The 15,597-nt window shown below is 41.5% G+C and overlaps 1 protein-coding gene across 8 annotated transcripts in view; it reads left to right on the top strand.

The window, feature by feature from the left end:
• The window catches only part of KCNC1 (potassium voltage-gated channel subfamily C member 1), a 129,529-nt gene that overhangs the window by 86,177 nt on the left and 27,755 nt on the right, over window positions 1-15,597 (top strand). The gene's annotated exons all lie outside the window — the stretch shown is intronic.

A 15,597-nucleotide genomic window follows, 5' to 3' on the forward strand; every position in this document is an offset into this window, starting at 1 on the left:
TCTTTTTGCAAGTATGGGTTGGTGAGTTACAGCTCTTTCAACCTTCTAGCAGCAAAGGCCAACTGGAAAAGGTCTGACTGGTCATTACTGGCTGGTTTGGCCTAAACAGTGATTGCCTCATTCTTATTTTTAACTGTACTGATTCATGTTAGCAATAGGTGAAACCAGAGCTAAATTAACCATACTAATTCTACTGGGAGGGGGGAGGGAAATGGGAAGAATACTAGTCACCATGGAATATATTATAATATCCCATGGCTAGTGGTTAATTATGGGAATATCTCAGTTCTATGAGACTCCTATAGCACACAAAATTACGGGGCTCCAATTTGATTTTTTTAAACCCCATAATCTACCTCTACCCATGGAATATCACTATTTATTCTATGGAGTAATTTGAAAGTAGATAACCACATTGAAAACAATGCCAACTTCGTTTTTGGCAGATGTTCCAGCCAAGTTGCATAGTAGACATTCTTCAGCCTTTTCAGAATATCCCCCTGCAATGTATTAGAAAGGACAGATCACCAGACAAGTGATCTCAGCTGACAGAGAGTTCAAAACAGGTGTTTTGGAAGAGCTAGCATATACCTATGATGGTCTTGTGTTATCATTTTTTGCTTTGAAGAAAATTCTGATTTGTTACTCATTGTGAGTGAGATATTTTCTCATCATTTCATAGCCATGCATGTTGATGTCATTGTGAGAAGCACAAAGAAAGTGAGACTTTCCTTTGTGTGTGACTTCACCAATGCCAATGCTAATTTTGGAGGGGAAGAACTGGTGGGAATCTTTCTCTTCTTTCCTATTCTCTTTTCCTTTCTTATTTCTTTTCCCTTTTGTGCAACTATGTAAAATCCATTCAAAAGGTAAATAGCTTTCATTTTGTTTTTGTTAAAGGCTATTTCCATTGCAACAGGCCAATCACAATTCACGTGACTGATAGACTGTACCAGTTGTATCCTTGGCACACATTAGCGATGGTTTTATCATCCATTCCCCTCAGGTTGCAAATGCTTATCACTGCTCATGTTCAAGCAACAAACTTCCTCATAAAACAGATGCTTTTGTGACATCATGGATCAAGAGGGAAACAGGGCACAGCAGTATTGTGTGTCTCCTACCATGAGCAATGTGCCACCAGCCCCACGATAAGGTGCAAGAGATGCCAGACTCTGGGGTACTTGAGCAGTCAGCTACAGAGTGAAATCAGCTCAGAAACCCCTGACTTTATAAAGTTCCTTCCATTACCTACCCTGGTCCTCTCTGGAAACTGGAGAACCAGAAACTCCACAAGTTCAGTACAATTCCACACTGGTATCCTGAGAATACATGTAATTTTGGTTTAGCGTGGAACTGTTTCGCCACCGTCAGTGCTCTAAATGCAGCCACAATATTCATGAAGTATTGATAGTAGCAGCAATTTATCTATTTCTGCAATAATTAAGAGAGATTATTTTTATATACATCTACAAGCATATATATTTTAAGAAGTAACAAAGCACACTTAACACTTCAGCTAACAATATGGTAACACTGTAGCTGGAGTTCTGTTTCTGATAATTATTATGCACCACTAGCAGCAAAAAATATTGCCTGCATCTTTTAGCTTCCAAATAGGAAACTATCTATATGTGTGCAGGAGAAAAGCAAAAAATACTAAGATCAGAACCAAATTGTTAAGGCAAGATCTGCATTGCCTTGGATGTTAAGTTTAATTTCTGTGACATGAAGCATTCACAGGAACTGACTTGTTTTTGAAACCATTACCAGCACATTATATGAAAACAAGGACTTGTAAGCAGTTAAAATCTTTAGATTGGTTAACATCATCTAACTGGAAACAACTAGTTATAGTTAATATTATAGTTAATATTGCATTAGGAACACAGAATGGGTGCCTAACTTTTCTAAAATAGTGTCCAAGTTGTCCAGCATATTTCTTGTAATTTTTAAATGTAAAGCTTCAGTGTGACAGTGTCTAGGTCACATAAGATCATGTGATTTGTATCCAATATGTTATTAAAAAACAAAAAGCCTGCTTAGTTGCTCAGGTGTAAAGAACATCACATTAAGTTATTAATTCTATATGTTATTTGTGATGGAGTGATTAAACACATCACCAAACAGGGCTGAGCATGGAGTAGTTCTGCACATGAACTCCCTCTCTCATTCTCCAAGTCAGCAGTTCACATCTGTTCCTGGTCCATGCCCTCAGGGCCAAGGGGGCTCTACAGAGAGCTCAGCACAGCTCTGCCCAGTGCCTCCTCCCAGGATAAGGAGCACTTTCCTGGCACAGGCATGAAAACAGCAGAGCTTTGCCCACAGGCTGCACAGCTGCTGTGGTCATTTGCAGCCAAAGCAAAGATGCTTTGAATTTAAAGACTGGCAGGTTTGAATTAAATCTTCTTATTGCCCCCAACATTCTCAGCAGCTCAGTCCTGGGCCAATCTACACCTGGCAGGAGGGTATCTTTAATTAACAGCACTTGATTTTAATTTGTCAGAGTTTAAGAATGTCAGTTTCATTCCACCTTACCTCCCCTTCCTGCAGCAATTCTTCCTGTTTTCCATCCTGACTGATCCCACCAGTGGGTGGCTGGGAAAGCAGCAGAAGGGAGGAAAGGCCATTCAGAGTAGAGGATGGCAGAGCTAGAGCTGCAGGCAGACCTTCACCAGCAGCATTAAGATAGGAGAAATTTCCTCTATACAAAACATCATCTGCAAAGCTGTTTCTGCTGCCCATAAATTCTTAAGATACTGCCTAAAAAGTGCCTGGTGAAACTGGGTCTGATACAGAGCAGCAGATTTCACCTGACTAATTTGACCAAAACTTGACTTGGGGATATCTCAAACTATAGAGAACTGTGTGTTCCCTCATTTAACATACACCCACCAAATCCATGTCAAAGGATTGATGTTACATTGCAGTGTTGTTTACAGACCCTATTTAAGATCAGGGCTTCATTTTGGCATCATTTTATATAGGACAACCACTATACTGCAATCAAATACCCAAAAGGCTAAGTGCACAGCAGAGAGAAAATGGAAATAACCCCAATATTTTCAGTTGACATGGGGCTTAATTTAATTGAGGAAGATTACTTGAAAGGTCTGTGGCAAAGCCACTAGTTGAATGTACCTAAAAAAGCATCTGTCAACCAGAGTCTGCTGTGCTGGGGTGTCTTTTATCTCAAGGCTTGAGTATTCTAAACAGTCATTATCATAACAGAAGTAAAAAAAAAAAAAAAAAAAAAAAAAAAAATTAAAAAATAAAAATCCAAATCCAGAAAAAGATGGTTCCAACCACTTAAACATGATTTTTGTCCCAAACCTCACACTGCTTTACCAGTATAATAATTTAATTTGGTACACAGTGAAACATTTTAAGATGCATGTTTGTAAGAAGACCTCAAAACATGCAAAACAAGTATTAAAAGCTCTCAGTTTTGTTTTTAAGGTGTTGTCCATCTCCTCAGCCCCTCTCTTACAAGACCTGTGTGCTCACCTGCGGGACCAGTTGACTGCATGGTTACATCTCAGAGTTGTCACTGGATGAAGCAATGAATGTAACTTCCCAACACTGTAAAAAAATTTAGAACATGAGTGGAATTCATAACTTCATTTGATGCCTACAGTACTGTCTGGTGCCACACTGCAATGGTCTAAAGAATGCATTCATAATACATAAACCAAGGAGATGGGTTATTTATTGGTTTGTTCAGAGATCTACCCCACACCTTTATTCTTTTAATATATATACTTACAACAGCAGCACACAAAAGGTTTATATTGACTTTTACATGGTCAAATCAAGAATTTCTTACCTCTCTGATTCATTCTGCATGCAGCTTCACTTAAGCTATACTCTAAGGATATCTTATATTCATACAAATGTATTGTGCAGGCTCTTTCACAGTGTACTGGTGGCAAAATAATCTGTTCACTGCATGGCTGTAAAATACAAAAAAAAAAATTACTAGAAGTGAGGCATCTAAGAGGAGAAGGGAAATGTTTGTCATTACTAACACAGACCTCAGCTTCAGAGAAACATTCTGTGTCTCTTTTACTTCTCTGCCCCAAAGCCAATTTTCAATAACCACTCCTAGGCTATCCTGATGTCTGACTAGTTAAAGTAATCCAAGTCTATCACTGACAGAAGGGAGCTACAAAGTTGCAGTGACTCCAGTGTACTCCATGGCCAGATGAACTGGAACAAAGAGTGATGTTAGGAACCCATTATTTCAATGCAATTTCCTGAGAGAGAGCTGATCTCCTTTTAAAGAAATTGTGTGGAATTACCCATTCCAGCTTTATCACTCATGCTTTCTGAAGGAGCTGCTCTTTTCTCAGGGCTTCATTTTTCATCTCTTCTGTCATCATAACCTAAATAACCTGTATTTCTTGTGCAACACACTGGCTATAACGTCAGAAGTGTGCTGAGCACTGTAATTCTAGTGCCAGTGCTCAGTGGGAGCTGGGAACTCTAGGCAGCTCCTGTCTCTGACAGGAGCCCATTCTGCTGCCTAATATTTCACTGCAGCTTGTGAACCTCAGTGGCTTTTATGGAGAGCAAAGCATTGTTAAAGCCACAGGTATGTAGTCACTGTGGTGGTCCTTCAAACCTCCAGGAAGCAAATTCTCTGATCAAGTGTCTCTGAATGTTATAAAAAAAGTCTCATCTAATTTTAGTGTCATAAAACCTTTGACCCTCTCTGTAAGATAGACGCTGGATGGCAAAGTAACTGCTAAGAGCTTTGTTTCAGCTCAAAAAGCTCAGGTGTTTAGATGTGTTGGACATAAAAAGTACTAAAAAGGCAATGGAAAAGGTAAAAGGTGTTTTTTCTTTCATCACTATACTTAGCCTTCCTAGTCTTTAAAATCCAAAACTCCTCACTCCAAAATAGTAAATGATCACATCTTGATACCACTGACAATGGAGTCTTTGGGATCTAATAGAGAAATTGCTAACAGCTGAAAACAAAAGGAATAACCTTCAGTTATTCTCATCTAACTTTAAGTTTCACTTGTCTGAGGTCCTCCTTATATGGGAAGAAGAATCAGGCAGCCTCTGAGAGTTATCCACTCATATATGACATGAGTTGTCCTCCGGAGGTGCCTTTCTCCATAAGAGATCACAGGTGACTGCAGTTCTAATTCAATATTGTCAGTTAAATGCCCACAGTTCTGTTGGAAGCATTTTGGATCTATTCCTTGCCCCCTGCCCCATGTGGCATTCCTGCAATCTCACAGCTGAGGGCCACATATAAAGCTGAATCTGTAACTAATATAATGTAATACCTTGTACAATTATTCATCTGTCACTTCCTGTAGAGATAAAACTGGTGGGTGTCACTTGTACTACTGTTGACTTTAGAATGTGAGTAAAAAATAACATCCTCTATGTCAAGTAATTTGAAAACAAAGAGGAGGAGACATGTATCCAAGCACAGTGCTTGATGTTTCCAGTTTTTTTCTGGCACTAGGTGAGACAAGAAAAAAAAATTTCTAAAATTATAAAATCTCTCAACACAAACCCTGTGGGCCAGAGCCACAGCTGTGTATTTTTAGGGACAGGACTGCACTAAGCTAAAAAACAAATGCAGAACTAAATAATAAATTTTAGGAGTTTTCATGCCTTAATAACCTAATGAGCACAAGGCACCTTGAGTCATGGGAAAACACAGATACAAGCACTTCAGCCAAATAAGGCCAACCTGTGCCAATCCTCCAGCACAAAGAGATATAAATATAGTAAATCCTACTTCTCAAACACATGGTTCCCATGTCATCCAGTTTAGAATGTATTCCTGGAATATGAAAGAGATGCTCTTGGCATCTTTTCCTTCTGCTGTACTGAGTATGGTTGGTGTTTGCAGGACAGATACAGGAAAAGGCACCTCTGTGCAACAAGTGCATTTCTGCTGCAGTATGATTAAACACACGAGATCCTTTACCTGCTACTACAAAAGGCCAGGGGCAAAGAGGTGTAGGTTCTGTGCCCAGTCCACTTGCTTGTATCCCTCTTGGACTATACTTGCTGGATATTTTCTCCGAGCCTTTTGTTGACTTTCTTGTCTGTGCTTTTATAAGCACAAAGCCAAAATAACGAGCACTCTGCCATTCCTGCTGTCATTGTTCTTTGTATTCATTCATCCACGTTCCATGTCTCAGACACCTTCCATACTGTATAGATCATCATACTGTATTCCTCAGTCAGAGCAGTAATATAAGATGGTAACATGACTCACCTGACTGCATTTTCTGTAACCTCTGCCTGACCTGTCAATGACCCCCCTGGTGTTAGTGAGACTCTCAGATGTTCAGGATAGGTATAAGTAAATCCCCAGGAGGATCAGGATGAAACTAGGAAGGATCTTCCAGAGCTCTTTGCAATGCAGGATTTCCAGAAGCAACTGTTCTCAGCACTGCATTAAGCACACATCCAAAAGTGCCTGTAAATAGCAAGATGCACTGGATTGACTTTCCTAGAGCTCCTGTATTTCTCTAGCAGTACCAGTAGGTAGGCAGCCAACATACTGTCACCTCACTTCAAGAAGTAGTGCCTGTCACGGGTGATATTCTCTGGGAGTGACGTTACTATGTTGGCCAAGTTAGTACTGGGAGAGACGGTCACCACCGTCACTGGAGTGCCTTTCCTGGGGGACACGGCTTCCTGGAGGGACCCAGGTCGACACGGTGGTGAGTAAATGTTGAAGAGGTAGGTTGGGTTGGAAGGATTCTGCATAATTCATGTAGCATACTAAATTCTGCTCTCATACCAGTGTAAAGTCCTTCAGTACTCAGAAGAGCTTCATAATAACTTTCAAAATATGCAGTAATATAGAAACCAGGAAACTAATAAAGATACCTAGATAAAGATATTGATTTTCATGGCCTTAGAATATTGGGGTAACTAAAATGAAGTTGTTATATAGGAACCTTAATTCTTTTACATGTTCACATTTCTCTCTTTTTTCTCTTTCTCTCTTTCGCTTTGTTTGTTAACATTTACTTGTTATTGCTCTACGTTGCTTGCGACTTGTGTATGTTACAGACTGTCACATTTTATTCTGTGAAGTTTTTCTCCAATTCCCATCAACCTGAGCTCCATGTTGGGCAGCCGAGGAGATTACAAAACAGTTCTTTATTGCAAAAGAACCAGGAATGTCACAGACTATAGGTAACTTCACTGAGGTTGTGACACAAAACCTGATGCGAGGTATTAATGCAAAGAGTAAGTACTTGGTATGAAAATAGAGCTATTTAGTCAAATTACTTTCTTTTCTTTTCAGACAGTCTGCATGGGAAAAATTAATTTTCATTACTCTCCAGAAGAAAGCACTCCCCAACCTACCAATCTAGGATTCTTGTCACTCTCATTTGAAAACCAATGGTGCCTATGTCAACATATCATTGCTCATTTTCAAAGGCTTAAACCCATATTTTCTATGCTGTTCTTCTCTATGCTGAACTTCCTCTCACACTTTCCAAGTCATCATTTCATCATTTTGTCATCCTTTGTCTGTGGTTTAATATATCTTCTACATAATTCTTTTTCTAATTTAAAATAGTTATATCCCTTTCACTCGGAGGACCTGATTAAACAACAACAAAAATGAGTCCCCACCCATGGGATTCACATTTCTTAATCCTGTGTGAGGTTCCGTAGCCTATAAAATTGATTTCTGTAGCCAAAGATTGTCTGGCACAGAAGCATAATTGTTACTTTGCTGAATGATGTCCTGAGCAAAGCATTTAATTTTACAATCTCCCCCAATTACTCCCATAAACTAGTTTTAAAGAATGGTAAAAAGTAGCTGATAGACATTCTGATCATTTTCTGGCGGGACAGCATGAAGTTTATTGCTTATTCTTAATTGTCAGGAACTCAGAAATCACTATAGTCATGTACCAACTCAAGAAAAGCTTTTTTATCTCAGTGTGAAGTTCCTTTACTACCTGATTTGCTGTTATGCTCTGACCCTTTCTGAATAAGTGAAGAAGCACAGCAGAGTTTCCATGAAGTCCAGCATAAAAGAATATAGTAATTTATACTGATGCAATTAATAAGTGGACAATGAATATTAATGCAGAGTAAACACTACCCAGGCAACTAAAACAGAAACAACTTGCTAACATGAGTGGAATTTGACCTCAAGAGACTCAAGAGAGTTGGGAATTTAACTGTAAGTACTTCCTTTCCATGCAAGATCTTAGAGAAAAATCACTGAATAAAACAATTCTTTAGGTTTAAAGAGGTCTTTAAGGTCATCAAGTCCAGCCTCTAACCCACTGTGAGTCCACCATTAAATCATGTCCCAAAGTGACACATCTACACAACTTTTAAATAACCCTCAGATGGCAACCTGACCACTTCCCTGGACAGCCTGTTCCAATGCTGGACAACCCTTTTGGTGAAGAAATGTTTCCTAATAATCCAATCTAAACCTCTCCAGCTACAACTTGAGGCTATTTCTTTCTGTCCTATTGCTTGTTACTTGAGAGAAGAGGCCAGCCCCCACCTGGCTACAGCCTCCTTTCAGGGACTGGTAGAGAGTGATAAGGACCCCCTGAGCCTCCTTTTTTCCAGGTCAAACACCCTCAACTCCCCCAGCCACTCTTCAAGGCTTGTGCTCCAAACGCTCCACCAGCTTCCATTTCCCTTCTCTGGACTCTCCAGCTCCTCAATGTCTTTCTTGAAGTGAGGAGCCCAAAACTGGACACAGCACTCGAGGTGCGGCCTCACCAGTAGAGAGGGACAATCCCTGTCCTGGTGCTGCTGGCCAAACCGTTGCTGATCCAGGCCACGATGCCCTTGGCCTTCTTGGCCACCTGGCGCTGCTGGCTCATGTCCAGCTGCTGCCAGCAGCACCCCCAGCTTCTTTTCTGCCCAGCAGGGTCCCAGCCCCTCTGGCCCAGCCCGTGGCCCTGCCTGGGGTTGCTGTGACCCAGGACAGCCCCGGCACCCGGGCTGGCTGAGCCTGGACAATCGGCCTCAGCCCCTCGGATCCTCTGCAGAGCCTTCCTGCCCTCCAGCAGGTCAGCACTCCCAGCAGCCTGGAGTGTCTGCTGGGAGGCTGCCTCCATCCCTCAGACAGATCACTGGAGTGTCTGCAGCTGGCTGAGGCTGCCTCTATCCCCTCAAACAGATCACTGGAGTGTCTGCAGCTGGCTGAGGCTGCCTCCATCCCTCAGACAGATCACTGGAGTGTCTGCAGCTGGCTGAGGCTGCCTCCATCCCTCAGACAGATCACTGGAGTGTCTGCAGCTGGCTGAGGCTGCCTCCATCCCTCAGACAGATCACTGAGAGAGAGGCTGAGCAGTGCTGGGCCCAGCACCGAGCCCTGGGGAACACTGGTGACCATGCCCCAGCCAGATGGAATCCACCCACATTCAGTCTCTGGGCTCAGCCATCCAGACAGTTTTTTACCCAATGAACAGAGCACACAAATTCTCTAGGAGAATGCTGTAGGAAACCTCTCCCTCACCTAGTAAGTAGGTCACTTTGTTATAGAAGGAGATCAGGTTGGCCAAGCAGGATCTGTGTTTCCTAAACCTGTGCTGGCTGGGCCTGATGCCCCTGGTTGTCCTGCATGTGACACTCAGGACAATCTGCTCCGTGACCCCCCCAGGTACCAAAGTCTGTAGCTGACAGGCCTGTAGCTCCCCAGATCCTCCTTCTGGCCACTCTTGTAACTCAGTACAACATTTGTCAATCTCCCCAGTGCATCAGTACTGCTGATAAAGGATTGAAAGTGGCTCAGTGAGCAATTCCATGAACTCCCTCCCTACCTTTGAGTGGACCCCTCTGGCCTGAAAACTTGTGTCTTAGTGCTCAATGACCATTTCCCCTTGGATTATGGGAGGTTCATTCTGCTCCCCATTCCTGTCCTTCATCTCAGGGGATTGAGTACCCAGAATAAAACTTGCCTGACTATTAAAGACTGTGGCAAAGAAGGCATTACACAGCTCAGCCTTTTCCTCATCCTCTGTCACCCTATATCTCCCCCACATCCAATAAAGGATGGAGATTCTCCTTAGCTCTCCTTTTGTTGCTAATATACTTACAGAAAGATTTTTATTGTCTTTTATGGAAATAGCCAGATTGAGTTCTAGCTGGCCTCTGGCCCTTCAAATTTTCTCCCTGCATGACCTCATGATATCCATGTAGTCATCCTGAGCTGCCTACCCCTTCTTCCAAAGGTGAAAGTCACCTTTTTTTTCCTGAGCTTCAGCCAAAACTCCTGTTCAGCCAGGCTGGTCTCCTTTCACTGGTTCATTCTTTGGTGCACAGGGACAGCCTGTCCCTGTGCCTTTAGGATTTCCTTATTGAAAAATGTCCAGCCTTCCTGACTTTCCCGCCCTTCAGTATTGCCTCCCAAGGGACTCTGTCAACCATGCTCCTAATGTCTGCCTCAGGAAGTTCAAGGTACCAGTTCTGCCAGCCTCCCTTCCTTACTCTCTAGGAGTCAAAAACTCTATCATTTCATAATTCCTATGCCCAAGACACCTCTAACCATCATGTCACCCACAAGTCCTTCTCTGTTCACAAACAACAGATCCAGTGAGGTATATTCCCTAGCTGGCTCACTAGGGAAGTAAAATCTAGGGATATAAAGTCAATGGATATTTTCAGATATCAAGCAGCTCTTAATTCCTCCACAAATCAAAGTAAGTATCTTGGAATATTTGAATTCCTGCTCCTGATTTCATCATAATCATTTACTTAGCACAAGAATTATCAGTCAAAAGTGATGCTGCAAAACCAGCATGCAAAAAGGAATGTAAAATCTTTTTTTTTTTTTTTTTTTTTTTAAAGAAAAAGACAGCTGGGAAATCTGTCCTCCAGCAGCCTCACGGCTGCTCTACTTCCCACTTCCAGATAAGAGCCTTGTAGCTAAGAAAAGCTAAGCACAGCAATTCTCCTCCCTCACCTCAGCCGTGCCACCCCTGCTCCTGTCGCTTTCTGTCACGATCCCAAAAGCCAGGGAAACCCATCATCCCAAGAAGAATTTCCCATTGCCAGCAGAGTATGACACAGATAATGTTTGCCACAGTAACAACCCTTTTACATCACCAGGAGAGTGTGAGAGGATTGAAATGCAGAAGAGTAATTAATTCATGGAACACATACCCATCTTTTCTTCAGGGAGCCAGCTGGATTAAAGGTCTCTGCTGTTAGGGAACTTTATGGAGATCCTTCTTCATAAAACATTTCAGGCAGCTACTGTAAATATTAGAGTTAGTGACACATTTAAAATGAAAATGACCCTCATGTTCTGAAAAAGAACCAAAGGACACTCAATTGATCAGGAGTGGGACTGTCCACAGACAGTAATAATGGCTGTCCCAGGTTTGGATCAGGACTATAAGAGCACAGTTGGGATATAGAGAAGTGTTAGGGTATTTTTTAGGTGTTGTGGGGTGGGGATGTGAAATGTAACTTTACTCAGAGAAGATGTCCCCAGTGGCAAAATCTTCATCTTTCAAACAACTTACTTTCCTTGCCCTGTTCTCAGCTGCTCCTGCCTGCTTCCTGCCTCTCAAACCCTTCTCTTGAAGCAGGCTGCAAAGCTCTGAAGTCACCCCAATCTCTGTTTAGGACAGTTATAGGTACTCAAGCTCTGTCCTTATCTCTTTCAACCTTTAAACAAGGGGAGGAGCAAGACTGTCTCTGTTCTGGAGGAAATTGTCAGTCACCTCATTTGACCAAAATACCAAAACTATGTTTCTTATTCGCTGTGTTTCTGATCTAGAGCTGAGAAAACCCCATCTTCTTCAGCAGAATGTGGACAAATCTGTCACGGTCCTTTTGTTCAGATATTGACTCATAGGTGACTATGCTTGGATACCTTGCTATGGATTGTGAGGTTTATCTTAGCCCTGTTTCAGTCAAAGTGATCCTGTAAACACTTAAAATTATCCTCTCTGAGAGTACCTTTCAACTCATCCAGTCTTTGGAGTAAGTGATTACTGCACAGGTCTGCAGATACATGGGAGAGAAAGACGTGGGAGTTTGGGGGCACAGCTACAAAGAAAAAAACATACAGTTACAATCCTGAGATGAAGCACCACCCCTGACCACAACATGACTCCTGACAATACCTGCAGTAAGAAAGGTAGGCCAGAAACTTGTTTCTTGGCAGCTGCTGGAGAATGGCTCCAGGGAAGAGGACTGGGGTAAATTTCCTTGTGCAGGAACCATTTCAGCACAAGTGCCACATTTCTAAGCATAGACTGAGGTGAAAAAAAATATCATACAATCATGTCCACTGATACTCTGAACATAAGGTACAGTTCAAATAGTTGGAGAGTCGGTGTCAGACTCTTGCTTATGATCAAAACCAGCAGCACTGGTAAAACTACTGTAACAATTTGCAACCATTTGCTGTGGCAAAAGAGATGAGTAATGGAGCAGCAGCAGGTACATGGGCAGCTCTACTGTGCTTCTCCACAATAAGCAGAGTACACTAATGCAAAATCCAGCAGTTCTTGTAAGTAGGGATATTTTTCAGAACTCCTTCCTTCCATTTTGAAATCCAGCATTTGCTTGGAAATACACAAGGCATTTTAATGTACTTTTCTACAAATGAAGAGGGATGAGAGAGGGGAAAAAAAAATGGAAGCCACACAAATTACACAAACTACTCACCTGGGAAATATGCTGAATACTTTCTTCACCCTCTCAGGCTCTGCAGGAGAATGTTTTGTGCAGTTAGCTAGGTATGCATAGATAGGACAATTAGGAAGATAAGGTGCCAAGCTGAGAGTTGGAAGATTTTGTTGCAAATACCCTCTTACATAGCAGTAGGCAAGTCACCTCACTGTACGGTAGTTTTACCCATCTGTAAAACAGAGATGATAATATTGACTTCTCTTCATAGAACAAAACCTAAAGAACAAAAAATGCTGTATGAGCCTAATTCAGATTCTGCTAGCAGGGATGGAAGGACTCATGAGTTTGGTAGGCCAGAATCAACCCTTAGAAGCTTTAGGCACCATTAGTATAACTAGATTCAGACTCAATGCTTGCATAGTTTTTCTTTTTCTGTAGTTCTCTCAATCACAGGGTCAGTCTTGGAAAAAGCAAACATGCAAATGGAAACTTAAAAAATCAACCTGAAATAATGTAATTTCAACCCATCTTTAGACCTTATTCCTAAAATTGTTCAGCATGTCAATTTTCTAGTTAAAAGAATGGAAACTTCTAACTGTGGACTGATGGCATCAGTGATGTTTATGTTTTCTTTACTCCTGTAACAGATTATCACATACATCCAGAGAATTAGGTGCTGTAGCCAGTGGTTTGGAACACAACAATTCTACTTAGTACTTACTTATATACACCAGCAATAGTGTTCTGTGCTGGCAACTTCTCTACTTCCTAAATATTCGCCCAAGTTGTCTTTGTGGGTTAGCATTATTCAGAATGTGATCCCTAAGGCATGGCCTGTGACTGTAATGTTCAAGGGACATTAATAGATTAATAGGATAGTTCAGTAATTTTCCCACATCTCCAGCTACTCTGTTCTCTTCCTCTTGAATGGAAATAAAATAACAAGGTCGTGGAATTTTAACAAGCATAGAGGAAAAATCATCAGCACTAAGGGACCCTGAAGAGACTGTAAGAGCAAGTTCCAGCTCAAGCTACTACAGATTTATAATGCAGTTTAAGAAATTAATTTGAAGAAGGTCAATTTTGTTGCCATTCAAGCACAACAGAGCCTGCAAGCTGCTTCCAAGAGAATCAATGGCTATTACCTGTGAGCAGCCTGACCCACAACCACTCTGCTCAGTTGTTTTGAGCTCCTGAAAAGGATCAATTTGCCCTCGATCACCAAGAATTTCATTTGCAAACCTGGGCTCAGGAGCAGCAGTGGATGTCTGAGGTTTCACTGTGTAGCTCTGCTGACTCAGCTGCCTCCCTCATTTTAGGATTAGAGTCACCAGCTTGTAGCAGTAGAGGCTTATGAAGCAGCCCAGTTCTTTGCTCCTCCCCAGGAGGACTGCAGCTCTCCCCAAACACAGTTAAGTGATTTTTAAATACACAGCTCAGTACCTGCAGTGTCACAGTTTCTATGGCAGCCGTGCCAGGTTTTTATTCAGAGTGGCATTAAATAGCAGTGATTATTATGAACAGAAAGGAATTGCAACTCAGTGAAATCTTAAAACTTAAGAATCCTATTGAAATTAGTGTCTACAAGTATTAAAATGCCCCTATGGCTTCTGCCACATTTTTAAATGTATTAAGAGACCTAATTATTTCATTGCCCACAGAACAAAACAAAACATTTCTACATCCCTCTCGGGGGAAATAAGTAGCTGATTCTGCCCAGAGAAAAATGGAGGCAGAGGTGAGATGTGCAGCAACTTTTTATGTTGTGACAAACCAGTGACATCTAAATAGAAAAGTAATTGCCTAGAATGCAATTACTGGTGCATGATAGGTGCATAGTTTGTGTCATGTACATCTGTGTGTGTGTGTGTGTGTGTGTGTGTGTGTGTGTAAAGAAACAAGCATAACTTGAAAATGCTTCTGCCTTCTACTCATCTGTTGTCCATCAGAGGATTGAAATCATACCTCCAAACCCTACCTAACTGTACGTTTTTTTCTTTGAGGTTTATTTTATTAGTGGCTTCAAAATAATTGCAAATTAAATGACAATATTATATAGCATTTAGAACAAGCTAGTACATGGATGTAGAAGGGGAACTGAAATTAAGTCTATCCATTGAGTTTCTTTCCTTAAAGACTTGCAGGATCACCCATTGCCTTACAGTGTCTAGGTAATAAGCATTGTGCAACCGAGGTGTAGGATGCTGCCAGTACCACTCAGTTAACATATCGGCGTTTGTGGAGCTTCAGAAAGCACATTTTTACTGTTTTCCCCTCCCTTCAACCAAAATACTCATATCGAGCTGTGCCATATTTCGAGTATATTCTCAATACACTAATTTGCACTTCCAAACCCCCCCCCCAAAAAAAAAAAAAATCCTACAGTAAATAGCACTTTAAATTGTTTTATAAATGTAAAAACCAGTCACACAGAGAAAACATATAATTTTCAGTCTATCCTCATGGGAATGTGTGAAGCAAAATGGGTAAATCTGACAACCTATTTTCATTATTTACAGCCAAGAGTAAATTTTACTCTATCTAGTTTCCAAATTCATGGCCTGCTGTAGTGTTTTGTGTATGTAGTGTCCTGTGCTGGCATTGCAATACTGTATATGTTTCAGAGGAGAACATCAGAAAATGGATTGGGTTTTCTTTAAATCCACATTCTGCTGTCGTATTTCCATACGCAACGTACTCTGTGTGTCTAAAACCTGTACAGCCATTCTGCATGACTGATACCGGAAATGCTATAAAACCATCTGGGTAAATTTTGGGGAGGGGAAGAGCAGGAATTTCCCCCTCAGTAATACCGCACACGGGTGTAAACCAGCACAAACAGAATATACTCAAATACTCCAACACAACTCTCAGTCCACTGCCTCTCCAGAGCTCTGAGCAACAGTAGGCTCCATGACAAACAGGTCATCCATGCACCATCCGATGTCATGCGAAAACATACTCTGATTTCTAACCGCG

The sequence above is a fragment of the Lonchura striata genome, chromosome 5, assembly GCF_050655825.1.
Source record: "Lonchura striata isolate lonStrDom1 chromosome 5, ASM5065582v1, whole genome shotgun sequence".
NCBI classification, from domain to species: Eukaryota; Metazoa; Chordata; class Aves; order Passeriformes; family Estrildidae; genus Lonchura; species Lonchura striata.